The 25,126-nt window shown below is 48.1% G+C and overlaps 1 protein-coding gene across 3 annotated transcripts in view; it reads left to right on the forward strand.

The window, feature by feature from the left end:
- ADK (adenosine kinase) overlaps nucleotides 1–25,126 on the forward strand; it is a 532,303-nt gene that overhangs the window by 113,692 nt on the left and 393,485 nt on the right. The gene's annotated exons all lie outside the window — the stretch shown is intronic.

Here is a 25,126-nt window from a genome sequence, read left to right on the forward strand (position 1 = left end):
AATAACAAAGTGCTTCCCAAAGTACAGCATGGAGGATGGTATTCCTGTAAAAGGGGAATGTTTTCTAATAAATTCAGGCATATGAGAGGAAAGGGGTGATGGGGCACAAAACATTTTGTAAACAGTGCAAATGGAATGAAGGGGCTGGCAATTTGGGCTGCCAAAAATATACGTTGCTATTGTAATCAGGTTGCATTACTGCTAATGTAGCACCAGATGGTGGTGCTGCCCAGAGTTTAAGTGTGTGGACACAGAGGTAACTGAACTGATGGCAAGCTGGTGAATGAGCTTTGCAGGCTCCCTGCATGTTCCTGTTTCCTGAATTTTGTTTTTAATTAGGCATAATTCATTGTAGTAAGCCATTGTAGTAATGCCTAGTTAAATGATCCAAGCTCTCTTTCATGCACAGAATCCATATAGGTAAAACTAATATTTCTGAAGCAGGAAGTGTATTTTCTTGGGTTTTTTGATGATGTCCACATTCGTTTATTTTAAGAATTGTAGACCAGACCATCATCAAGGATCCCCGGGCAGTGTACATACAACTATAAAAGCATATGAGAACGATAGAAATTGCACAACAGGAAGCAATAGAAACAATACAACCAGCCGGCAAACAACAAATCTAAAATCAGACTGAATTTAAATGTACAATTTTCAAATTTCAAAACCATTTTTTAAATATCTCAAATTAAAAAAAATGTCTGGGCTAGCAGGAATATTTTAATTTGACACTGAAAAGAATAGTAATATATCTCCCTCCTTTTATAAGGGTAAAAAGGAGGAACCTGGGAACTACAGACCAGTCAGTCTGACATCAATCCCTGGGAACATTCTGGAGCAGATGATAAAGGAATCCATCTGGAAGCACATTGACAACAATGCCGTGATTACTCGAAGCCAACATGGATTTGTCAAAAACAAGTCCTGCCAGACGAATCTGATCTCATTTTTTGATCAAGTCACCTCCCTTGTAGACCGTGGGAATGCTGTAGACATCATATACCTCGACTTCAGCAAAGGTTTCGACAGAGTGCCCCATGATCTCCTGATGAGCAAACTAGCTCAAAGTGGGCTAGATGAAACAACGATCCGGTGGATCCACAGTTGGCTACAGAATCAGACTCAAAGAGTACTTATCAATGGGACCTTCTCAAACTGGGGAGAGGTAACGAGTGGGGTACCGCAGGGCTCAGTCCTGGGCCCAGTGCTCTTCAACATTTTTATGAATGACTTGGAGGAGGAGGTGCATGGATGCTGATCAAATTTGCAGATGACACCAAACTGGGCGGGATAGGTAATACTTTGGAAGAGAGAAAGGGAATTCAAAGTGATCTGGATAGACTGGAGCGCTGGGCAGAAAACAACAGAATGACATTTAATAGGGATAAATGCCAAGTTCTGCACCTAGGAAAAAGAAACCAAATGCACAGTTACATGATGGGGGATACGTGGCTCAACCACACTGCAAGCGAGAAGGATCTTGGAATTGTTGTCGATCACAAGCTGAATATGAGCCAACAAGGTGATGTGGCTGCAAAAAAGGCAAATGCTCTTTTGGGCTGCATTAATAGAAGCATAGCTTCCAAAACCCGGGAGGTACTAGTTCCCCTCTACTCAGCACTGGCTAGGCCTCATCTGGAGCACTGTGTCCAGTTCTGGGCACCACACTTTAAGAAGGATGCAGACAAACTGGAGAGGATTCAGAGGAGGGCAACAAAGATGATGAAGGGACTGGAAACAAAGCCCTATGAAGAGAGACTGAAAGAACTGGGCATGTTTAGCCTTGAGAAGAGAAGACTGAGGGGAGATATGATAGCACTCTTCAAGTACTTGAAAGGTTGTCACAGAGAAGAAGGCCAGGATCTCTTCTTGATCATCCCAGAGTGCAGGACACGGAATAATGGGCTCAAGTGACAGGAAGCCAGATTCCGGCTGAACATCAGGAAAAACTTCCTGAGTGTCAGAGCAATACGACAATGGAACCAATTACCTGGGGAGGTGGTGGGCTCTCCCACACTGGAGGCATTCAGGACGAGGCTGGACAGCCATCTGTCAGGGATGCTCTGACTTTGATTCCTGCATTGAGCAGGGGGTTGGACTCAATGGCCTTGTAGGCCCCTCCAACCCTACTATTCTATGATTCTGCGATTCCCTTAGGAGGGGATTCCAAAGCCAGGGTGGCATCACAGTAAAGGCCCGCTTTTCTAAATGTGTAGCACGCTTCTCCTAATGATGGTATACAGAGAATGGCCTGCTCTGAAGATCTCAATGCACGGGCAGGATAGTTTGGGAAGAGGTGTTCTTTCAGATATTTGGACCTTAAGCCATTTAGAGCTTTAAAGGTGATCATCAGCACTTTGACTTGGGCTCAGAAGTGAATAGCTGGTTCTGATACATTTAAATAATTCTTTATTGTTGGCTGTTACATTTTTAGTGATATATTCCTCCTTTTTTGCAGATTCTTATTGTCTGTTTGCATTTTCTTTGTGCAAGTTTGTGCCCCCTTTTGTTCTCATTTGGGCAAGATTTTCTGAAGGAAGACTTTTTCTCTCTAATTGCTTTCTTCACTGCTTGTTAACCATGCTGGTGAGCCCTTGGACTTGGCGCTACCTTTCCTAACCAGTGGTATACGTTCTAGCTAAACTTGTATTATTGTGGTTTTGAGCAACCTCCAAGCATTTTGGAGGAATTAATCCTCTTGACTCCTCCTTTCAACTGCTTTTTTACCATTTCCTTCATTTTAGAAAATATTCTTCTTTTGAAGTCAAATGTGACTTGTGTTGCACTTCCTTGGTAATTTTCCACTCAAATATATATTAAATCTGATATCACTGTGGTCACTGTTCCCAGTTGGTTTGATAATGCACACATCTCTTACTAGGTCCCAGATGGCACCACTTAGGATTAAATCCAGGTTTGCCTTCCCTCTGGTTGGTTCCATGACCAGCTGTTCTTAGGCACAGTCGTTTAGGGCATTGAGAAATTTAATCTCTTTGTTGTGACTGGAACATGAATTTATCCAGTCAATGTGGGGGTAATTGAAATCTGCTTCTTTTTGATGCCTCCCTGATTTCATTTTCCATCTCAAGGTCACCCTGAGCATTCTGGTCTGGTGGACAATAGCATGTTCCTAGTACTAAATTACTTTTCAAGTCCAGTATTATTACCCATAGTACTTATGTGGAGGAGTCTGCCCCTTTTTGGCTTTGTAGTCTGCTACAAAGCCCTTCCCTTCCCTTTCTGTAGAATGTATATCCAGAGACGACTGTGTCCCACTGGTTCTCTCCATTCCACCAGGTTTCTGTTATGCCTGCTATATCTAAGTTTACTTTTAAAACCAAGCACTCCAACTCTCCCATTTTGACTCAGAGGCTTATGGCATTTGCATAGAAACACCTATACATGGTGTCCCTCCCCAGATCTCTCTGGCATGTGCATTTTCTGCTGTGGCCCTTAGGCCATAGCAGACTGCCTATCACGTTTCACCATTTGCTCATGGCCTGTTTACTCCCTGTCCATTTGGGCAATCAGAAATATTTTAATCTTCATCCCCTGGGGATGATTCACCCTAAACTGGATGCTTCCCAGGTCCTGTCAGCTCTCCCCCAGGGCTCAGGTTAAAAGCAGCTCTGCCATTTTTTTATGTTAAGTGCCAGCAGTCTGGTTCCATTCTGGTTCAAGGTGAGCCCATTCCTCCTGTACAGGCCTGGCTTGTCCCAAAATGTTCCCTAGTGCCTAACCAATATGAACCCCTTCTCTCTACCCCACCATCTGAGATCCCTCAGTTTCGCCTGTCCAGCTAGCCCTGCGCTTGGAACAGGTAACGTTTCAGAGAAAACCAACTTGGTGGTCCTAGATTTCAACTTCCTACCTAGCACCCTAAATTTGGCTTCCAGGACGTCATGACTACATTTCCCACATCATTGGTACCAACATGGACCACAACCATGGTACCCCTATCACAAGCCCCCACCCCCTGGAGGCACATCCTCGGTGCAAGAGGATATTTGTTCATCTTCTGAGGAAAGGGTCCTTTTTAAGGATCATTTCCCTCTACCTCAGAATGACACCATCCTTCCCTGAGACTCCCATTCTCCATGATAGCAGAGGAGCTGTCACCCCGGGATTGAGATACCTCTATTAGGTCCCCAAAGTTCTTATCTGCCAACCTCTCTGTCTCTCTCAGATTCTCCAGGTCAGCAACCTTGGCTTCAAGGGAATGGACTTACTCCCTGAAAGTTTGGAGCTCATTACACTGAGCACACACCCACAACTTCCATCCAGCTGGATAGTCCCCACACCCCTGCTAGCTTTCTACCTTCATAACAGTTTTTTAAAAAAATATTGTTACTGTTGGGTTTATTTACATAGAAAACTAAGTTATTTACTAGGAGAAGGTGGGACATTTCTTTATAGTTATTGCTTTATAGCTACTGATGAGGAGAAGGTGGGGAAGAGTCGACTGCCCTGGCCTCCTCTCCATGTTGCTGATGTCAGGAGGTCTCTCCCTGTTACCTTCTGAAATCCTCAGGTAGACAGAATCAAGACGCAGACAATGGGGCTCTTTTCCAAGGCTTTATTCCCATTCAACCTAATGTCACTTACAGATGCTAATTGCTTGATCCTATAAGTAAGACTTAAGAGGGCTGCGTACTCGGGGGTTCTAACCTTAGGAATCAGTTGATCTCCGTTTGAAGGGGAAAGTGGGAAACTGCTGTACTTATGAGCTAGGAGGAGAGAGTCCACCCCTTTCCTGTGGGGCATCGGGGCACCGCTGTTGCCGACTTGCCAAGCGGGCTGAGCACCACCTCTCAGCATCTGCCATCTTGCGCTTGAGGGTGCGCCGGTGCCTAGCGTCCAGAAACTGCTGTTGCTCCGCCCTCTCCCTGCCAGGGTCACTCTCAGGAATGTGTACCGGGAGGGGCTTTCCCCCTGGCTGCTCCTTTGAAATGCGCGTGGGTTCCTCTCCCACGGTTTCTAACTCTTCCTCAGAATCAGTACTGCTTTGGGGCTCTCTGGGCTCCGATCCAACCCTGACAGCTAAACTCGCATGGTGCTTAATTCACTTGTGTGATAATGATTTGTCATGGGGGCTGAGACATGTCATCACTGGGGTTCCTTGTGCTTGGTAAACTGTGCTTCCTCACAAGCCTGCCTCCTTATGTAGCTCTACTTAGCTTGTCTCAACTGCTGCTGCAGCCAATCAGATAAGAGGGCCTTGTTAAAAAAGCAAGGGAGGCAGGGTGTAGCTCAACTACTGGTCTGCACTAGCTTCCAGTGAGTAAAAATCTAGGTCAGCTGAGCCCCCTGGGAGTGGAGATTTTCTATTCAGGGGAGAAGACAATTGTCAATGGGTCATTGGAGGGGACAGTAGACAGTGGGTTGGTGACTAAGTGAAGGATGTGGTTTGAGTTCCTCTGGGAATGCAAGGGGCTGAGTTATTGAGCATGGCTAAGTGTGCATTCAGTGTGAACTTTTTTCACTGTTTTGTTTTTGCTTGTGTTTTAAATTAAATGAAAAGCTGAACTCTCAAACTTGGGGTGAGAGTTTTTCTGAACTTTAGTTTATGAGCTGTCCTATAAGACCTAAACCTAAGCTTGCACTGAGCCCAAACTGAAGCTAGCCTGTACTGTTTGTTTAGAAGTAGGCTCTTCCCCTGGCTAGGCCTGCACAGTGGCCCTTGTCAGTATAGATATATGTATTAATTGGGGTGTTATTTGTCAAGGTACTTATACCGTGTTTTTCCACCCCCAACAAAGGAAGCTTATAGAAGAGCACAATAAGGAGAATCACAATAAACACTAATAGCGATACAAAATAACTTAAAAGAAACCCATAAAAATACAAAGGGTACTATCCTATTGTTCAACAGGGCTTTCCCGCTTCTAAAACTAACCTGCAATGAGCAGAAATGCTAATTTCCAGAACAGGGCAGGTCAGCAGAACTCGCAGATGGGAGCTCCACGGACCTGTTCCTATCTAGAAATGAGAGTTTCTGCTCTTTTCCAGTGTTATTTTTGAGGTGGAAAAGCCTCATTGCACAAGCGGTCACTTTCGCAAGCACAACAGAACCAGCAGAGATTGAGCATGCTGTCCATACACAGCAATGAAAAAGAACATTTGGGATAAGCCAATAGTGACCTATTGAGGGTTCCAACATCATTGTCATTGCCGCCATCATCATCATCATCAAAAAGGGATTTGCTATATGTTCCCTGCATTTACACTAAGCCTTCTTGTTAGCTGCCTTGTGTGCTATATGCTGAAAAGCAGGGTATAAATTGAAATAATAAATTGTGACGTTCTTTGCTGTATCTAGTTTTGTGTTCTTATGCTAAACATTTGAATTTGTTTGCAGGCTCACACTTAGCTTCAATGAAAGTAGTATCCATAGTGCTGTTCTAATGATCTCTTAGTTCTTTATGTTGCATTTATTGCTGCAAGACCCATAGTTTCTGTAATTACCTTGAGATGATGCAGTCATTTCCATCAAGCTTATTTATTGCGGTATTTAATTTCCTGTAGTTTTCTGTAGTCAAGATCTCCCATCTGATAACTTTGTAAATTGCAGAAAGAAACAGATGAGCATCTGAGAGGCTGTTTCCATTCAGTAAAGTCTCTTACCTATGTTGCATTCTTTGTGGTCGTTATTCATTCCCGTTTTTGATAGTGAAAAATCAAGAGGAAAAATATCCAAAGGTTCTGTGCAAAGTTATGTTTTATTTGTTAAATTGAGCTTATACATTTTGATCTGAAAAGCTTTTTTGTGGGATGATTCTTTTCCAGTTTTTTCCAAAGTGGAGGTCGCTTTCTGTATCTCTGCAATGTGTAAATGGAGAATAAGAGAACCTGCTTTCAAGAAAGAAATATTTAAGTTTAAACATGTTTTGGCTTGGGATTCAAGGCATGTACTCTCCTCTCACTTTCATCTTCTTGGTTTTATGCTTTAAAAGAATTGTCTGATGACCAGTGTCAGCAGCAGAGTGTCTAAACGTCTTCCAAGTGAAAAGGACATTAGACTGTTTCTAGGCTTCAGAGTTTTAAAGAGAGCACTATAGGGGTGATAGCAAAGCATTCAGCTAGACCAAGTTGAGACTCTGGCCTGCATGCACAATTTATAAAGTTGTTCCATGATAGCCTATTAAAATGCCATTAGTGCTTTTCTTTTACCACTGCTGCTATTAAATTGTGCAAATGGGGCTTCAACTTCAAGTCTTAATGACTAATGTCAGAATTATTTTGTGTACAAACAAGGCCCAGCTCCAAAAAGCACAACATACTAGAAATGCTATAATGAAGACAGATAGTAGAATGGTCCATTAACTTAATGGTATGGGTAGCAATTTTTCCCTTTGCTATTTCTCTAAATTTTGTTCAGTGTATCTGGCAAGAATTTACACTAATTGAAACAAAAGAACTCTGTTGAGGGGGTGAGGTGGGGAAATACAGTTGAGCTGAAACGTGTGATTGTAACTTAGGGATTATTGCAACAGTTTTTGCATCATTCTCTGTCTAATTGATTTGGCATATTGTAAGCGCTATCTTATAAAGGTTTTCTCAGAAATAAATAACACTATTTAAGTGTAGATAGGATTGCAACCTGTATGTGACCTATCAAGCTTTTAAAACATCATTTTGTTGTTAGGATCTTAACTTATCACCATTTTATATTGACTGCTTCCCACATTGCCAGAAATGGTGACTGATAACATCACTTCTATAATCTTATCAGAGCAATTTTGATTTCTTGTCAAGCCCTCCTACAGATTCACTTGAAACTGTATTTCTGTAATTAATATGTGTAAAGGAAACGAATTGCTTTTTAGAAAGAGCAGTACACTGCAGTGATGCATTATTTCTTTGAGAGAAAATAGTACTTTATCTTTCAGTGGAGAATTGAAAAAATATAGCAGACGAAGCAGCATTCAATAAATTGTTGATTGCTTCTCTGAACAAGGGAAAGAGGAGTGAATGACTTCAAGGAAAATGACTTCCTATTCAAGAATAAGAAACTCATACTAGGGAACTACAAGAAACTTTAGATTGTTGAATATAACAGTATAATCTTAAATATCTTGTAGACTAGAACTTTACTTTTTAGGAATCTGCCTGTCACTCCTTCCACGCTGGGAAGTCACCTTTTCATTGCTGACTGAACTGACTTGCCTCCAAGATACGTTTGCTTGTGTGGATGCTACCACTTGGATATTAATATTTATAGCCTCTTTCACTCATTAGCCATGTGCAGGGACTCCATGTGATTAAAGGGAAGTACACTGCTGTCCCTGTTCCTGACATCATGTAGCCTCCAATCTTCCCCATGCATTGAATGAAGGTCTGAAGGGGGAGCTAGTAGTAATAGCGGTCGGCAACCCTACACAATCAGGTACACTCCCAGTTACATGGTGAGCCTCCACGAGTACAGCCAGCTTCCCTTTGAACTTTTGATCAACGTGCAGAGGATGGGCACAGCCTCATTGTTTCCTTTAATCACATCAGGTAACGCGGGGCCTGTAGTGAATCTCTTCTAAGTATTGTTCTGAGCGCATAAAATAGCAACCATTCCATGTTTTTCAGCTATTACCAACTCCTATTTCAGATTCAAATAGCAATAATGGGAACTTTTGTCTTCTCTATGTCAACCTGCTTCCATGAGCATAGATGGTCTATTGCTATTTGTACTATTGGGAGGAGCCAGTGTGGTACAGTGAATAGAATGTTAGGCTAGGGCAAAGGAGACTCAGCTTCAAAATCCAATTCAGCCGTGAAGCTCACAGAATAACCTTGGGCTACTCACTCTCTCTTAGTCTAACCTATGTCACAGGATTGTTGTGAGGATAAAACAGGGGAGAGAGTCATGTATGCTGTCCTGAGTTTGTTGGAGGAAAAATGGGATATAAATGTAATAATACTGTGAAAATGGGTAAGATTTTTTTTTTAACCCATTAGAAAATGCAGACCTATTTTGGATGAGATCTGAATCTGTGTATGATTAGGAGGGTTTCTCTGTACATTCGTACATATGCTTTTAAGCCATTCCTTTCTAAAACAAAAGGTTGTTGTTGTTCAGTCGTTAAGTCGTGTCTGACTCTTCGTGACCCCATGGACCATAGCACGCCAGGCCTTCCTGTCCTGCTCTCTCCCGGAGCGTGCTCAAGTTCATATTCATTGCATCGGTGATGCTATCTAGCCATCTCATCCTCTGCCGTCCCCTTCTCCTTTTGCCTTCAGTCTTTCCCGGCATCAGGGTCTTTTCCAGGGAGTTTTTTCCAGGGAGTTTTCTCTTCGCAAAACAAAAGGTACCTGATAAAATCTCACATACATTATAAAAAACACTTGCTGTGTTCTTCTGTATAGCAAATATGAAAACTGTCCCCCATTCTTCTAACAACCACTTGACATGTCACTTTAATTTGAACTGCTTGAATATTAATTGATAAAACACTACAATTCTCCTAAATAGGGCTGAGTCTAATGTCTTCCCTGTTTGCTCTATATATTTATTTATTGATCTGGAGTATTTATAATCTGCCTACTAACCAAAGTTCTAGAGAAGGCTTATAATATATTTTAAATACAATCAAATATGCAAGAGTTACGGGGGGGGGGAAGTATATCCATCCCCCCCCCCTTCAGATGGTCTAACTGCCACAGCTTGCCCTCACAGGAAATTACTCCAGCCCAGAAATGGTTACCAGAAGAGCCAGACGTGAACCCCTTGTGGGGTGCTCCCTCCTCACCTGGGATGCTGCTCCTGATTGCTGAAGTCTTCTGCAATTTCTAGCTCCTGGAGGCAGACACAAAAGGCAGTGGAGGAGCAAAGGGGTTGACAAGTCCCCAAATGAGCCAACCACCATTTCAAAGAAGCATTTCAATCCTCAAAAATAGCAGTTTGGAAAGTCCAAACCTACCCCTATTTCAACCTATTTCAAGGGTTCAGAGCACCGCATATCTTGGAGTAATACTTAAAACAAATGTATTCAGTAGGTCATTATTATTATCCCCATACTGTAGATGGAATTGTAACAATCCATTATGAACAGTGTACCTTAGAGTGTCTAATAAGTTGTCACCAGGCTGGGAAGCCTGAACAGTACGCATCCAAAACGTAAGCCCTTTTGTACAATGATTTGTACTGGCTAGCTTTTTTAGAATTCAAGTGTAGCGTCATTAAGAAGGTGGGTCCAGCTGCTAAGAAATTTTCTGATTTGCTGGCTGAGCTACTGACATCAGAAATTAAGGGTATTGTACCATTGGACAAAACAACAGTCTGTCTCTGCTAAGAGGCTGGCTTTCAGTGATCTCAGATTCCCATAAATATGTGCCTTTGCTTTCAGTCTGTGTCTTCCAAATAATATATGATCTGGGGACCAGTCTGGAAACTCTCCAAAAGGGCCCCCTCCTATGTTGAACTAGGTGCATTTGCGATGGCTCAGTTACTCCCAATTATGTATAGGAAAAGATCTGTTAGCATCACAAAACACAGTCCTCTACCCCTTAAATCTTGTTTGCTAAAGTAACTCTATTCACTGCAGGAGAGTTGGCAAGTATATTTTTGGACCACTGGTTATATAAAGCCTTAAACAACTTGGGACCAGGAATACCTAGCAGACCACCTTCCCTTATATATACCCAGGTAATATTTAATATCATCAGAGGAGGCCATGCTGGTCATTCCAGAACGAAAGGAATGTCACCATGAAGAACCCCAGTAGCGGGCTTTCTCTGTAGTGGCACCCACCCTCTAGAATACCCTTCCCCATGCAGTTCGGGAGGCAGAAAATGTGGCATCTTTGACCCCCCCCCCCCAAATTGCACCTTTCCACCCAGACTTTCCCTGGGCTGTAACTGCTCTTGGGTTTTACTTTGGTTTTACATTCTATTTTCAAACTTTTAAAGTTTTATATTATGTTTTATTTTGATGTATTTTATGGTTTTAATTCATAGAATCATAGAATCATAGAATAGTAGGGTTGGAAGGGGCCTACAAGGCCATCGAGTCCAACCCCTTGCTCAGTGCAGGAATCCAAGTCAGAGCATCCCTGACAGATGGCTGTCCAGCCTCATCTTGAACGCCTCCAGTGTGGGAGAGCCCACCACCTCCCTAGGTCATTGGTTCCATTGTCATATTGCTCTTACAGTCAGGAAGTTTTTCCTGATGTTCAGCCGGAATCTGGCTTCCTGTCACTTGAGCCCATTATTCCGTGTCCTGCACTCTGGGACGATCAAGAAGAGATCCTGGCCTTCTTCTCTGTGACAACCTTTCAAGTACTTGAAGAGTGCTATCATATCTCCCCTCAGTCTTCTCTTCTCAAGGCTAAACATGCCCAGTTCTTTCAGTCTCTCTTCATAGGGCTTTGTTTCCAGTCCCCTGATCATCTTTGTTGCCCTCCTCTGAATCCTCTCCAGTTTGTCTGCATCCTTCTTAAAGTGTGGTGCCCAGAACTGGACACAGTAGTCCAGATGAGGCCTCACCAGTGCTGAGTAGAGGGGAACTAGTACTTCCCGGGATTTGGAAGCGATGCTTCTATGAATGCAGCCCAAAAGAGCATTTGCCTTTTTTGCAGCCACATCCCATTGTTGGCTCATATTCAGCTTGTGATTGACAACAATTCCAAGATCCTTCTCGCTTGTAGTGTTGTTGAGCCACGTAACTTCTTGTAACTTGTGATCTTGTAACTGTGCATTTGGTTTCTTTTTCCTAGGTGCAGAACTTGGCATTTATCCCTCTGTTTGACTGACCTTCAGCCTCTTGCTCACTCTCATGTAGGTTCCCCTGTGTCAGGGTGGACACTGAGCCCATAGAATCCCAGAGTAGTTCTGATTCTGAGGAAGAGCAGTCACTTCTGGGAGAGGAGCGTGCTCCTCTTTCCCAGGGCCTACAGCTGACGGAGATTCCTCCCACCAGCATTCCTAGATTAGATAGCAGTCCAGGGAGTGACTGAGCGCGGGAAGTAGACTTGATGGACGCGCGACGCCGACGCAGAGAGCGGCGCCAAATGGAGGGCGCAGAAAGGAGGTGTAGTGCCTGGTTGGTGCGCAAACAACGGCTGCGCCCAGAGGATCCAAGGGAAAAGGGGAGGGACTCTCCCTAGTCCTTAAGTTCAGGGGTCTGCCAGTAATTCCCTTTCAAACGGGGACCATCTGTTCCAACTTAGGGCATTAGGTACTGTGCTGCTCAGATCTAGTTGCAAACAGTAGTGTTAAGTTGTAAAAGAAGAATAAAGCTTTGAAAGGAATCCCTTTGTCTGTGTCTGGACTTATCTACTGGATTAGACTGAGAGAGGCCTCCAAGGAGCCCTTGACAGCTTGGTCCCCATTAGTCTTTTTTTTTTCCTCCTCTCTCTCTCTCTCTCTTCTCCTATTGCCTTATGGAGGGTGCCGGGGACCCAGCGGTGCAAGCTCTGGCACAAGAGAACCAGATGCTCCGTGATCAGATGGCTCAACTGACGGCTGCTGTGCAAAACCTACAGGCTGTGGTTCAAACCCCCCCCCCCCACCTCCGATTCCCCCACGCCGCAAGTGCCCGGTGGCGTTGCCAGATAAGTTTTCTGTTGAGAAAGGACTTTTTCAGATTTTCAGGGCCCAATCGGAGCTGTACATGCGTCTCAGACCTGAGGATTTCCAGACGGAACAGGTTCGTGTGGGTTTCATCATTAACCTACTGTCAGGCATGGCAGCTAAATGGGCTTCGGGGCTCCTCCTCGCTAATGACCCCCTGCTTGGGGACTATCAAGGTTTCATGACAGCCATGGCACTTTTTTCGGTGACCCCCTGCGCACGCAGACGGCTTCTCGAGAGATTTGCCGCCTCCGGCAGGGCAAAGACTCAGTTTCCAGCTACACGACAACCTTTCGCTTGCTGATGCAGGATTTACAGTGGAATGATGCCGCGCTAGTGGCTCAGTTTTTGGATGGTTTGAACGACAAGATCTTAGATGAGTTGGCGCTCATGCCCAGCCCGCCTACTTTGGAGGAGCTCATCCAGACCTGCCTTCAGATAGATAGTCGGCTGGAGGGGCGCCGGCAGACCCGGCGGGGCGCCGGGGACCGGGATTTCCCTCCTCCCATTCCCCCACGTTTCCTGCCACCTTCCCCACCCCCCGCTCCGGCGTTGGGGGTGGCGGAGACCCCGATGCAGCTGGGGGCTACCCGAGCCTCACTGCTGCCAGAGGAACTTCCGCGCTGGCGAGCTGAGCGCCGATGTTTTCGATGTGGAAACCTGGGGCATTTCGCCAAGACCTGCCGAGTTAAATCCACAGCTCCGCTGCCTCCTCCTCCTCTCCTTCCCCCTCCTCCTCCTCCTCGTCCCCAGGCCTGACTAGCTTGTTGGGGGCCTCCAGTATGGGGGTCAGTTCCCCACCGGGTGGGTGCCTTCCCCACCCCCCCACCCTCCCATCTGCTGTTGCATGTTCACCTCCGCTCCTCACAGCGGGGTGGGGTGGAGGCCCTAGCTTTAGTGGACTCGGGGGCTACGACTAGTTTCATGGATGAAACCTTCGCCCTCTTCCACAGGATTCCTACCCTGCCCCTTCCTGCCCCCTTGGCAGTGCAGACCATTGATGGGCGTCCTCTCTCTTTGGGCGAGGTGACCCGTATTACAGTTCCGCTCACTCTGCGCACCCAGTCCCACGTTGAGCAGATTCAGTTTCACTTAGCCAAGGTTCCCTTATACCCAATCGTGCTGGGTTTTTCCTGGCTCTCTAAGCACAACCCTCAGATTTCTTGGGGGTTCAGCAAGTGGAGTTTGCGTCTCCCTACTGCCAGGAGCATTGCCTCACGGTGGAGGCACCAGTCCCGGCCCAGGTATTAACCCTTCCCCCCCCTCCTTGTCTGCTTCTGGCAGTCCTTCAGCTACCGTCATCCTCCCAGAGAAATATGCAGCTTTTCGGGATGTGTTTGACAAGAAGGAGGCTGACCGGCTTCCCCCCCAAGGCCTGGCGGCAGCTGCGGTGCCTCATTCTTGGGAGGAGCTCCTTCTCTCTGCACAGCCTCAGGACGTTTTTGTTCGCACAAAGGTGGAGGAATTGGGGCTAGCCTCTGCCCCCCCCACTCTACCCCCTTCTCTTTGCGAGGTGGCCTGCTTTACCATTCCAGCCGGGTCTATGTGTCTTCTAGACCCCTCCACGAGAAGGTCCTCCATCAGTGCCACGACTCCCCCACAGCTGGGCATTTTGGCGTCGCCAAGACCCTGCATGGAGTGACGAGGGATTTTTGGTGGCCTCGTGTGTGTCAGGAAGTCAACTCCTATGTCACCTCCTGCCCAACCTGCCAGCGGGCGAAGGCCCCCTCAGGCAAGCCCACAGGCTTGCTTCACCCCCTGCCTACCCCCTCAGGTCCTTGGAAACTGCTCTCCCTTGACTTCATCACTGACTTGCCTCGCTCACACGGTAAGACCACCATTCTGGTGGTGGTGGATTTGTTTTCTAAGATGGCCCATTTCATCCCCTGCTCTGGGTTGCCCACAGCCAGGGAGACGGCAGAGCTGTTCGTGGCGCATGTTTTCCGCCTCCACGGATAGCCCAAGGGTCTCATTTCCGATAGGGGGGCCCAATTCACTGCCCATTTCTGGAGGGAGCTACTTGGGCTTCTCCATGTGATGCTTCGTCTTTCCTCCGCCCACCATCCACAGACAGACGGTCAGAACGAGCGCACCAGTGCGACTCTGGAGCAATATCTGCGCTGTTATATAAATTACCAGCAGGATGACTGGTTTTCCTTGCTGCCTCTCACAGAATTTGCTTATAACAATGCCTGCCATGCTTCCACCCGCCAAACTCCATTTTTTGCCAATTTTGGTTACCACCCCAAGGCCTTCCCATCCACCCTAGCTCCCTCTTCGGTGCCAGCGGCCCAGGACTTTTTAGAGGAGTTGCGAGCGGTACACCACCCCTTACGGGACTCCCTCGAGCAAGCCAAGACAGCCTACAAGGCCTCTGCAGACTGGCGGCGCCAGCCAGGTCCGTCTCTGCAACCGGGGGACTGGGTTTGGTTGTCCACCCAATACCTCCCCTCTCACTCGCCTGCAAGGAAGCTCGACCCTCGCCGCACGGGGCCTTTCCAGATTACGGCCCAGATTAACCCTGTTGCTTTTCGCCTGGCTCTCCCCCCCCCTCCATGAAGATCCATCCTGTTTTTCATCGGGCTTTGCTGTCCCCCCTGGTTTCTGGCGACCCTCATCGTTCAGTCGGCTCCCCCCCGCCACCAGTGCTGGTGGAGGGGGAGGAGGAGTTTGAGATCACGGAGATTCTGGACTCCCGCCTTTCTCGTGGCCGCTTGCAATATCTGGTGGACTGGAAGGGGTACGGGCCTGATGAGCGATCCTGGGAACCCGCGGAAAATGTGCATGCTCCGTTGCTGCTGAGGCGCTTCCACCAGCTGTACCCCCACAAACCCGGGGCCCCAGGGGAGGAGCACGAGGGGGGGCCTCATGGGAGTGGGGATGATGTCAGGGTGGACACTGAGCCCATAGAATCCCAGAGTAGTTCTGATTCTGAGGAAGAGCAGTCGCTCCTGGGAGAGGAGCGCACTCCTCTTTCCCAGGGCCAACAGCTGACGGAGATTCCTCCCACCAGCATTCCTAGCTTAGATAGCAGTCCAGGGAGTGACAGAGCGCGGATAGCAGACTTGGTGGACGCGCGACGCAGACGCAGAGAGCGGTGCCAAATGGAGGGTGCAGAAAGGAGGCGTAGTGCCCGGTTGGTGCGCAAACAACGGCTGCGCCCAGAGGATCCAAGGGAAAAGGGGAGGGACTCTCCCTAGTCCTTAAGTTCAGGGGTCTGCCAGTGATTCCCTTTCAAACGGGGACCATCTGTTCCAACTTAGGGCATTAGGTACTGTGCTGCTCAGATCTAGTTGCAAACAGTAGAGTTGTTAAGTTGTAAAAGATGAATAAAGTTTTGAAAGGAATCCCTTTGTGTCTGGACTTACCTACTGGATTAGACTGAGAGAGGCCTCCAGGGAGCCCTTGACACTCTGTGATTCTTCCTCTGCAGGCTGTCCTCCAGTCTCATCCGCAAGTGCCTGGAATCGGTTCCACAGCTCCACTGCTTCCACTAGTGCAGAGTGGCGTCTAGTTCTTCTTCTCCTGACTGTCACCCTTTTCCAAGCAGTATCCTCTACTCCATTTTTCTTCACCAGAGCATTTCCCACTTCTTCCTCATCTTGCTGTTGCTCTTCAAGCCTCTGGTCTTCCCTTTGCTGCTGTAGTTCCCCCATACTGTCCAAGAACTCTTTGTGTTCTCTTATTTCTCGGAGGGTCGACAGTCGCCGCTCCAGTCCACTTACTTTTTCTTCCAGCAACGTGATCAACTTGCACTTGTTGCAGGTGTAGGCCATGTTGTTCTCAGGCAAGAAAACAAACATGGCACACACCTTGCAGGTCACCACCACTGGAGGGTCCTGTCCTTCCTTTGCCTCTTTTCCCTTTTTGTGTCTAGCTTTGTGATTGTTCTAGACTAGCCTGTGCCTGCTCCTCTACTCAGTAGAGGTTAAAAGCAGAGTCCCACTGGTGTGGAAGTGTGTGTTACAAAACAAATAAATGAAAAAAAGTTAGTTAAAAAATAAAATAAAATGAAAAAAATGTTAGGGGCTTTCCCCTTGACCTCCCCTGCCGAACTCCCCTGGCCAACTCCTGTTTGCTCCCCCTGTTCACTCGCTCTGTTCGCTCGCTCTCTGGGAGCTGGCCTGCTTCTGCAGTCCCTGGACCAGCTGGAGCAGCTTGCCCTGCTCTCCTCTGCTCTGCTCAGCTGGGAGGCGGGAAACAGACTGAAGCATCCCGCCCACTCAGCTGCTGGGAGTACTCAGGCCACACACACCCAATTCAGTTGGAGCTCTCAGAAGCACCTGGTGAGCACACAGCCACTCAGAAGGATAAAGTGCAGCCCCCTGGGCTTCCTGCAGGCCCACTTACCTCTTAGCCTCTTTCTCCTTTGTCTCCTTTGTCTCTTCTACCACTGCAACTCCCCTGGCCAACTCCTGTTCGCTCCTCCTGTTCGCTCGCTGTCGGGGAGCTTGCGTGCTTCTGTAGTCTCTGGACCAGCTGGAGCAGCTTGCTCTGCTCTGCTCTGCTCAGCTGGGAGGCGGGAAACAGGCTGATGTGAACTGTTGTGAACTGCCCAGGAAGCCTCTGCCATTGGGCAATATAGAAATGTAATAAATAAATAAGTACTTCAAATATATAGCCTTTGAACCCTGGGTGGTTGGTTCTGTCCTCCCCTCATTTCTTTCAAAGAAGGAAGATTTTTCACTTTGTCTAAGGGGCCTCTGGTTTAGGTACCACCCTTGCCTTCTATCTGGTCTTTTTGTGTGCGTGCTAAGTGTGCTTTACACAGAGCATTCCATATACTAATGTGGATTTGAGATAAGTTACAGAAATGGTAAACATGCTCATCCATTGAAATGCTTACCTTAGGGCAGATTATGCAGCTAAATCTGTATTAAATGCCTTTTTATCTTAGTTGTATACATTTTATTGCACATCTTCAAAATATTATAATTATTTCAATATAGAATTGATTTGTAGTGCTGAATTAAAACTTCAAAAGATTTTGTCTTTGTTAAACTTGGAATTTCAGCATATAATGAATAAGGCAAAGTATGCTTGGTGAGATGACTCTCATGACTGGAATACAGCAATTGAAGGATATAACTTGTTGAAAAAGAACAGGAGGAACATAAAGGGAGGTAGGGTTGCACTATATATGAAAATTACATATCTCTGCACAGAAATACAGGAGGATGAGCTTGGTAGCCCCATCGAGAGTATCTGGATCAAAATAAATGGAGCAAAGAATTAGAGGAACATGGTGGTTGGAGTCTACTACCAGCCACCCAGTCAAGGAGAAGACTAGGATGAAATTTTTGAAAAGCAGATAGCCAATGTTTCAAGGAAGCATGATGCGGTAGTGATGGGGGCCTTCAATTTCCCCGATATTCGTTGGGAGACAAATTCTGCAAAACATGGCCCCTCCAGGAAATTCCTGACTTGTGTGTTGGATAACTTCCTCCTACAGAAAGTAGAGGAAGGAACTAGAGGATCGGCTGTCCTTGACTTGATCCTAACCAACAGAGATGACCGAGTGGATAAAGTAGCAGTTACAGGAACTCTGGGGGAAAGTGACCATGTTATACGTATTGTTCTTAGTTCTAAAGGAAGCACCCATCTTGATCACCCATCTGGCTGGTCAGCCGGCCACTCTGGGCAATGTACAATAATACAACACTTTAAAACAACAAAATTCCACATTAAAACATCATATTTCTAAAAGTGCCCTAACCCACCCCAAATGCCACCCTAAACAACTAAGTTTTTAGTGCGTGGCGGAAGCTCATTAAAGACGGGGCATGGTGGAGTTCCCTAGGGAGGGAGTGCCACAGAATGGGGGCCACCACAGAAAAGGCCCTCTCCCTCGTCCCCACCAGTCTAGCTGTCCTGGCTGATGGGACAGAGAGAAGGCCATCCGAGGCTGATCTTGTTAAGCGGCCTGTCTGGTGCTGCTGGAGGTGCTCCTTAAGATAGGCTGGGCTGGAACCATATAGGGTTTTAAAGGTCAAAACCAACACCTTGAATTTGGCCCGGAAAACAACTGGTAACCAATGCAACTCCTTCAGCACTGGAGTGATGTGATCTCGCCAGTGGCTGCCTTTAATCAGGCGAGCCGCCGCGTTCTGTACCAGCTGCAGCTTCCGAACCGTCTTCAAGGGTAACCCCACGTAGAGCGCATTACAGTAGTCTAAATGAGAGGAGACCAGGGCATGTACTACCGATGGGAGCAGATGGTCGGGAAGGAAGGGGCGCAGCCGCCATATCAGATGGAGTTGATAACAGCGCTGTCTGGCTCACAGCTGACACCTGAGCCTCCATGGACAGCTGGGAGTCCAAAATGATCCCCAGGCTGTGGACCTGTTCTTTCAAGGGTAGCCGTACCCCATTCAACACCAGGTCAACATCACCTAGCCTCCTCTTGTCTCCCACCAAAAGTACCTCGGTCTTGTCAGGGTTCAGCTTCAGCTTATTCCTCCCCATCCAGCCACTCACGGTCTCCAGACATTTGGACAGGGATTCTACGGCCAACCTTGGTGAAGTTTTGAGCGAGAGGTAGAGCTGCGTGTCATCCGCATATTGATGACACTGCACCCCAAACCTCCTGATGATAGCCCCCAGCGGCTTCACATAGATATTAAATGGCATCGGGGAGAGGATGGAACCCTGTGGCACCCCACAAGCGAGTGGCCACGGGTCCGAAACCATCTCTCCCAGTGCTACCCTCTGGTACCTGCCGGAGAGGAAGGACCGGAACCACCGCAATACGGTGTCTCCAATGCCCAAGCCCTCCAGGCGGTCCAGGAGGATACCATGGTCAACGGTATCAAAAGCTGCTGAGAGGTCGAGGAGAACAAGGAAGGAGCATTCACCCCTATCCAGAGCCCTCCTCATATCATCTCCCAAGGTGACCAAAGCCATTTCTGTCCCATGCCCAGGCCTGAAGCCCGACTGAAATGGGTCTAGATAATCAGTTTCTTCCAAGTGTGCCTTCAACTGCATCGCCACCACCCACTCCATCACCTTGCCCCAAAATGGCAGATTTGAGACTGGGCGAAAGTTGTTCAGAACAAGGATCCAAGGAGGGCTTCTTTAAGAGCGGTCTTATCACTGCCTCTTTGAGGGCTGATGGCATCACTCCCTCCTCAAGAGAAGCGTTCACCACCGCCCTGATCCCCTCACCCAGTCTCTCTCTGTAGCCCATAATGAGCCAAGATGGGCAAGGATCAAGTAAGCAGGTGGTCGGCCGTACAGATGAAAACACCTTGTCCACTTCATCAGGAGGAAGAAGCTGGAACCGATCCCACAAAACCATTTTGCCACAGGCCGCCTCTTGCTCACTAACTGTATCCACAGCGTGCAGAGTAACACACCTAATCTGATCAATTTTATCTGCAAAGTGCCTTGCCAAGGCCTCACAGGAAGCCTTAGAATGCTCCAGTGGTTCCAGAGCCACAGGACCGACCAGGCTCCGGACCACTTGGAACAGCCTCCTGGGACAGCACTCTGCAGACGCGATGGAGGCAGCATAATATTTCTTTTTTGCTGCCTTCACCGCCACATGATAGGCTGAAGATACAGCTCTAGCCCATGTCTGATTGTCTTTGGAGCAAGACTTCCGCCACCGGCGCTCTAGCCGTCTCACCTGCTGTTTCAGAGCTCATAACCGTGGATTGAACCATGGTGCAGTCCGAGCCCTGTTCAGGGGGAGAGGGCGTTTCGGAGCCACCTGATCTAATGCCCCAGTGATTGCAGCATTGCAGCCACCCACCAGGGTCTCGACCGAGTGGCCGTTGGCGTACCCCAGAGAATCCCCAAGCGCGTTCAGGAATCCATTTGGATCCATAAGACGCCTGGGGCGGACCGTTTTAATGGGTCCTCCACCCCTGCGGAGGGGTTGTGGAACCGAGAAGTCCAACGTCACCAGATAGTGATCTGACCATGACAAGGGGGTGGTGGATATACCCCCGACTTCCAGATCACTCCCCGCTTCTCCAGAAACAAACACAAGGTCTAGTGCATGACCGGCTACATGGGTGGGCCCAGTTAGAATATGGTGTAGCTCCCAGGAGGCCATGGTCTCCATGAAGTCCCGAGGTGCTCCTGTGAGGATGGCCTCCGAATGTACGTTGAAGTCCCCCAACTCCAATAAGTTAGGGGACTGTACACGCACATCAGAGACCACCTCAAGCACCTCGGCCAGGGAGTCAGTCGTGCAGCAGGGTGGACGGTACACGAGCAGAATCCCCAGACTGCCCTTCGGGCCCAACCTCCAGTACATGCACTCAGCAACCTTGTTCTCCCGGAGAGGGGGTCTGGTGAAGACCAAGGACTCTTGGTAGATAACAGCCACTCCCCCTCCCCGATCCCCAGCCCTCGGCTGCTGTGCATACGAAAATCCAGCTGGACACATGGCTGCAAGGGTTGGAGCAGCAGCCTCGGCCACCAGGTCTCCGTAATACATGCCAGGTCTGCACCCTCTTCCAGGATCATGTCATGGATGAGGGAGGTTTTCTGGGTAACAGACCTGGCATTGCAGAGCAGCAAACGAAAGCCAGAAGATGGGGTCACGCCTCCCCCAACCATCCTTCGGCTCTGGACAGGCCCGGAGCAGGGGCCTTGACTCAACAATACTACAAGCGAGAAGGATCTTGGAATTGTTGTTGATCACAAGCTGAATATGAGCCAACAGTGGGATGTGGCTGCAAAAAAGGCAAATACTCTTTTGGGCTGCATTAATAGAAGCATCACTTCCAAATCCCTGGAAGTACTAGTTCCCCTCTACTCAGCACTGGTCAGGCCTCATCTGGAGTACTATGTCCAGTTCCAGGCACAGCACTTTAAGAAGGATGCAGACAAGCTGGAGAGGGTTCAGAGGAGGGCAATGAAGATGATCAGGGGACTGGAAAGACTGAAAGAACTGGGCATGTTTAGCCTTGAGAAGAGAAGACTGACGGGAGATATGATAGCACTCTTCAAGTACTTGAAAGGTAATCACAGAGAGGAAGGCCAGGATCTCTTCTCCATCATCCCAGAGTGCAGGACAAAGAATAATGGGCTCAAGTTCCAGGAAGCCAGATTCCAGCTGAACTTCAGGAATGTTCAAAAACAAAAACTCCCTGACTGTTAGAGCAATACGGCAATGAAACCAATGACCTAGGGAGGTGGTGGGCTCTCCCACACTGGAGACATTGAAGCTGAAGCTGAACAGCCATCTGTCAGGGATTCTTTGACTTGGATGCCTGCACTGAGCAGGGGGTTGGACTTGATGGTTTTGTAGGCCACTATAACTATGGTCACGGGCAGGGGGAGGTATGGCGTTGGGGGATTAACAGGCCAGCTGAGGAGAAGAGGGGCTAGACACCTTACAGCTGTCCCCTCTTCTGGTTCTTCCCCCAACCTGATGGTTCTTGACAGCCTTACCTGTCTGCTGCTGAATGCCAGGTCGGCCCAAAATAAAATCTCCCTCATCCATGATTTGATTGTGGATGAGGGGGCTGACCCGATATGTATTACTGAGACCTGGGTGGGGGAACTGGGAGGGGTCACTCTCTCCCACCTGTGCTTTCCTGGGTACTCGGTGCAGCACCAACACCAACTTGAGGGTCGGGGAGGGGGGGTTGCCGTGGACTACAGGAATTCAATCTCCCCCTCTAGGCTTCCTGCTCATTCGAGTGCAGATCTTGAGTGCTTGTACCTTGTGTTGGGTACCCGGGACAGATTAGGGATTCTGTTGGTGTACCGCCCACCCCGCTGCCTATCAGTCTCCCTGCCTGAGCTGACAGAGGTGGTCTCGGACTTGGTGTTGAGGACCTCTAGGATGATGGTCCTGGGGGATCTCAACTTCCATGCCGAGGCCACTGTATCCGGGGCAGCTCAGGACTTCATGGTTGACAGCCCCAACCATGGGGCTGTCCCAACATGTCATCGGCCCAACGCATATAAAAGGACACACGCTTGATCTAGTTTTCTCGACTGGGCAGGAGGATGGTGATCTGAAAGTGGAGGAATTAACATCTGTCCCTTTGTCATGGACAGATCACTTCCTGCTGAGGTTTAGACTCCTGGCAGCCTTCCCCCTCTGCAAGGGTGGGGGACCTATTAAAATGGTCCGCCCCCGGAGATTAATGGATTCCGATGGATTCCAGAGGGCTCTGGGGGATTTTCCTGCTGGTATGGCTGGTGCTCCTGTTGAAGCCCAGGTCACTCTGTGGAATGCAGAGATGACTCGGGCAGTTGACACGATTGTGCCCAAGCGCCCTCTCCCTCTGAGCAGAGCCCAGCCAGCTCCTTGGTATACATCTGAACTGAGGGCAATGAAGCAAGAGGGGAGACGGCTAGAACACAGGTGGAGGAAAACCCGTGCTGAGTCTGACCGAACACAGGTAAGAGCCCAGTATCAAGCCTACTGTGTGGCGGTGAGGGTGGCAAAGAGATAGTTCTTTTCCACCAGCATTGCATCTTCTCAGTGTCGTCCAGCAGAGCTTTTCCGAGTGGTTCGCGGCCTGTTACATTCTGGGCCAGGGAGAGAGATGGTGGAACCCGCAGTAGCACGCTGTGACAAGTTTGCACGGCACTTTGAGGATAAAGTCGCTCAGATTCGTCATGAATTGGACACCACCATTAATGCAGTTCCATTGGTAGAGGCGTTCAGAGCACCGTCTGGTCCAGTTTTATTGGATGAATTTCAGTTACTGAGGCCTGAGGATGCAGACAAGGTGCTTGGCCAAGTCCGATCGACCACTTGTGTGCTTGACCCCTGCCCTTCATGGCTTATTAAATCAAACAAGGAGGGGATGTCTGGCTGGGTCCAGGAGGTTGTAAATTCCTCCTTGAGAGAGGGAGTGGTGCCTGCCGCTTTAAAAGAGGCAGTAATTAGACCACTCCTGAAAAAGCCTAACCTGGACCCAGAGGATGTTAACAATTATAGGCCAGTGGCCAACATCCCCTTCCTGGGCAAGGTGCTTGAGCGGGTGGTTGTAGGACAGCTCCAGGCACTCTTGAATGAAACGGATTATCTAGATCCATTTCAATCGGGCTTCAGGCCTGGTTTTGGAACGGAAACTGCCTTGGTCGCCCTGTGGGATGACCTCTGCTGGGAGAGGGACAGGGGGAGTGCGAGCCTGTTGATTCTCTTGGACTTGATTCTGTTGATTCTGTTGATTCTCAGCAGCTTTCGATACCATCGACCATGGTATCCTTCTGGATAGGTTGTCTGGGTTAGGAGTTGGAGGCACTGCACTACAGTGGTTCCGCTCCTACTTGGATGGCCGATTCCAGAAGGTGGTGCTGGGGGATTATTGCTCTGTGCCATGGCAATTGTGCCATGGGGTTCCACAGGGCTCTATTTTATCCCCCACGCTGTTTAACATCTACATGAAACCGCTGGGGGAGGTTATCCGGAGGTGTGGGCTGAGGTGCCCTCAATATACAGATGACACCCAGCTCTACCTCTCTTTCTCATCAAACCCAGGTGAGGCAGTGGCTGTTCTGAATCAGTGCCTGGGCACGGTAATGGACTGGATGAGGGCCAATAAACTGAAACTCAGTCCAGACAAGATGGAGGTACTGTTAGTGGGTGGTTCTTCCACCCAGCTAGGTGATATTCAACCTGTTCTGGAGGGGGTTGCACTCCCCCTAAAGGATCAGGTTCATAGTTTGGGGGTGCTCTTGGATCCAGAACTGTCACTTGAGGCACAGGTGAACTCAGTGGCACGGAGCACTTTTTATCAGCTTAGGCTGGTATACCAGCTACGACCTTATCTGGACAGAGATGGCCTAGCTGCAGTTATCCATGCTCTGATAACTTCTCATTTGGATTACTGCAATGCGTTATACGTGGGGCTGCCTTTGAAAACGGTCCGGAAACTTCAGCTGGTCCAAAATAGGGCAGCAAGATTGTTAACAGGGAGTGGCCTGCGAGCTCATATTACGCCAGTACTTTTCCAGCTGCACTGCCTGCCAGCCCATTTCAGGGCACGATTCAAAGTGCTGGTGTTAACATTCAAAGCCCTTAACGGCTTGGGGCCAGGTTACCTGAAGGATCGCCTCCTCCCATATGTGCCTGTCCGGACCTTAAGATCATCGTCAGCGGCCCTTCTCTGTGAGCCCCTGCCAAAGGAAGTGAGGCGGGTGGCTACTAGGAGGAGGGCTTTTTCTGCTGTGGCACCCCGGCTCTGGAATGAGCTCCCTAGTGAGGTTCGCCTGGCACCTACATTGTATTCCTTTTGGCGCCAGGTGAAGACCTTTTTATTTTCCCAGGCATTTTAGCATTTTAGCTTTCTAAATTTTTATCTTTGCCGTTTTAAGTCTGTATTTTAAACTTCTGCACTGCTGCTAGGTTTTATTGTGGTTGTATTGTTATATTGTGGTTTTAATGTTCTATATATTTTAAATTGTTTTATTGTGTGTTGTTTGGTTTTAATTTTTGTGAACTGCCCAGAGAGCTTCGGCTATTGGGAGGTATAGAAATGAAATGAAATAAATAAATAGGCCCCTTCCAATCCTACTATTCCATTATGCTGTGCTCTGAAATTTTTAATGGTATTTGCTAATAGATCTTTAAGTAATCAGGCCTAAT

This window comes from Heloderma suspectum, chromosome 3 (assembly GCF_057233095.1).
Source record: "Heloderma suspectum isolate Gila_16-S chromosome 3, 16-S_ref, whole genome shotgun sequence".
Lineage (NCBI taxonomy): Eukaryota > Metazoa > Chordata > Lepidosauria > Squamata > Helodermatidae > Heloderma > Heloderma suspectum.